Source organism: Rhamphochromis sp. 'chilingali' (genome assembly GCF_963969265.1).
Source record: "Rhamphochromis sp. 'chilingali' genome assembly, chromosome: 15".
Taxonomy (NCBI): Eukaryota; Metazoa; Chordata; class Actinopteri; order Cichliformes; family Cichlidae; genus Rhamphochromis; species Rhamphochromis sp. 'chilingali'.
In genome coordinates, this window is record NC_137942.1 from 24,568,605 (window position 1) to 24,571,691 (window position 3,087).

The 3,087-nt window shown below is 38.2% G+C and overlaps 1 long non-coding RNA gene across 1 annotated transcript; it reads left to right on the forward strand.

Moving 5' to 3' along the window:
• Positions 1 to 320: 320 nt before the first annotated feature.
• Positions 321 to 2,616, forward strand: LOC308411485. Its single transcript, XR_013974391.1, has 4 exons — positions 321 to 494; positions 1,404 to 1,572; positions 1,993 to 2,443; positions 2,563 to 2,616. It is a non-coding gene; the product is annotated as an uncharacterized lncRNA (long non-coding RNA).
• Positions 2,617 to 3,087: the final 471 nt, after the last annotated feature.

Genomic DNA, 3,087 nt, shown 5'->3' on the forward strand with positions numbered 1-3,087 from the left:
TGACAATGCATGTGATTCTTCCTTCCATCCTTCTTTCCTTTGTGACATTGCATGTCATCCTGCCTTCCATCGTTCTTTCCTTTGTGACAATGCATGTGAGCCTTCCTTCCATCCTTCTTTCCTTTGTGACAATGCTTGTGATCCTTCCTTCCATCCTTCTTTCCTTTGTGACAATGCTTGTGATCCTTCCTTCCTTCCATCCTTCTTTCCTTTGTGACATTGCATGTCATCCTGCCTTCCATCGTTCTTTCCTTTGTGACAATGCATGTGATCCTTCCTTCCATCCTTCTTTCCTTTGTGACAATGCTTGTGATCCTTCCTTCCATCCTTCTTTCCTTTGTTTAGTTTTAGTGAGAAGGGTCTGGCTGCAGCCACTGTGGAGCTCCACAGTAGCCGGAAGCACGTGACCTCCACAGTAGCCGGAAGCACGTGACCTCCACAGTAGCCGTAAACACGCATGGATACCGTGGAAGTCTTGCAAGTTGATCGCAAAGGTTAGTTAAGTCTTTCTTATATAAATTTGCCGTTAGTGATTTCATAATTCTAGGAATCGTCTAGTTTTCTTACAATGATCATGTTGCCACTTTTTTTGCGTTACAACAACATTCCTCCTTATTTTAATGTTTTTTCATCGTGCTCCATGGCAGAGAAACACACAGATATGCTTTTTCCTGGGCCTGGTTTTAGTAAGAGAGCTGGATTAACGGCTTCTGTGGGCGAGAAGAAGCAAAAACCACATTTTGCATTAGAGTATGATTTATTGTTGGCGTCAGAGATGCAAAATAACGAATACTTCAATACTGTACTTAAGTAGAATTTTCTGGTATCTTTACTTTACTGCTGTACTTTTTTGTGCCTACTGTATACTTCTTTATACTTCTACTTCTCACATTTTAGCACGCGTATCTGTACTTTGTAATCCGTACATTTGTAAATCAGCACGCGTGCTTTGGACGCAAGATTACTTCAAAATTTTGTACATAAATTATATTTTAGACCCTGTACTTCTTACTTCGACTTGACTAAAAAGTCGAGCCAGTGCTTTCTAAACAGAGGTATCTAAACTGTAGTAAGGAACGTGTGTACTTGTGACACCTTTGGTTAGCGTCAACACTGCAAATTTCATCACAAACAGATTTATATATTTATCAATACTTCTATTCGTCATTCTTTTCTGTACAGCTTTTTTATTGCCCAGATTTTAGTTAGCCTCTGTTCAATTGACTGTTATATGTCAATAGAAACATATCTCACAGATTAAAGTGTCTTTTAAAATATTTGGGGTTTTTTTTTCAAGAATTTTCTTCCCAAATCTATTACATGCCAAGTGTAAATTGTTATTTCTGCTAAAACCTTAACTTAAATGTGTATATGGTGTTTATCTGTTTCTCTCTGTGTTTTAGATGCACACATCAATCTGGAATTCAGGCTTAAAGCCAGAATTGCAGGAATGCAACACGTGTTGCAGAGGACTCTTTCACTGCCCTCTGTGCCCCACTTTCAGCCCTACTGTCAGGGCAAAGATTGAGGAGCATCTAAGTGTGCATATAAAAAATGCTTTGCCTTTAAAAGGTATGTTTGTATTAAATATACTTTATAGTTATAAATATGCACTTTTTTAAGCACTTCTGCAGTATCTTTGTTGACTTAAAAGTTGCTGTTGATATTGTACAGTTCAGTGCATTCATCTGCAACAAAAATAGTGTTTTTATAAAGTATATTTTTATTTACTTTTCACCACTTTTCACAATTTCACTCGCATGTGCTGTGCCAGTGTGCCTGCACATGTGATGTGACAATAAAAGTGATTTGATTTGATTTTGACTTTTCTTGACATAACTTTTGTGATCCATACCATTTTGCTTTCATTATTGAGGTTGGCTTGGATGTTTTTGTTAACATGTACAATCTGATTGTTAGACAAATTGATTGCATTCTATACAACTACATTTAAATTACATCTGTTTGTTTGTTTGTTTTTTTCTCTTACAGATAAAATGATATGCCGGTGCAGGCAGCCTTGTAGGACAACAGGACACTTTCACTGCCCTGTCTGTAAGATTACAATCATACGGCGTGGGGATATGGCAAGGCATTTATTGTCTTGTCAGCATTCTTCAATGCCAAGTCAGCCACCATTATCAGGACTGCTCCCCGCTGAACTCTTCGAGGAGACCCGTCTCCCCCCCCCAAGGTTTTGTCTTCGGTATCTGAACCATTTTCTGAGTCTTTGTTAGAACATTCATAAGCTCTACCCTCTGTGTTCAATAAAACTGCAGCTGATGGAAAGTCCATGAAAATGACATGCCCTCACTGTGGCCTTACTCTTCGTAGCTCTGGCAAGCTATTTGCACACTGGAGAGAGGAAGCCAAAGCTGTGCTTGAAGGACAACACGTGCCCATTTTCAGACTGAAAAAGCGCAAGTTCCAGGAAGTCAGTCAGGTCAGTATTCACTTTAAACAGTAGTGTAATTACATGGTTAGTGACATTTGAATAACTGTTAAAAAACTGTTCTGCAACAGAGAAATAACTATGTTTTCATCCCCATTTGCCTGACACAGGAGCCAGCAGTTGTTGAAGATCTGCGTCCTGCTGTGCAGTGGGCTGTCCAAAATAAGCCACATGTAACAATGCCCAAATATCTGTCCTTAAATCAAGGGGACCAGCAGAGGGTCTTAAGAGACATGTCAGAGGAAGAAGACACTGGAGCAAGGGACTTGTTCCTCTTTGTTTTTCAGTTTGCAAAGGACATGGAGCTCTTTTTGAAAGCATGTGCTGATGATCAGGGGCTAAGGGTCAGTGCTATGTTTGACATGTAATGGACAAATGAAGGCACTGGCTGTGTTTGTTTAATATGTTGTTGTTGTTGTTGTTGTTTTGTTTTTGCATAGTACAAAATTCCAATTAAACTTATTTCAAAATGTTGTTCACTTGATTCTGTGTCCATACTTATAATAAATGATTACAGTGAAACAGCATTAAATGTAAATGTAACAGCATTTTTTTAAACTTGTAATTTCAAAATAAAAAGCTTATTGTTGATATTAACAGTAAAGAATTGTAATCAATAATATTTTTATACATTT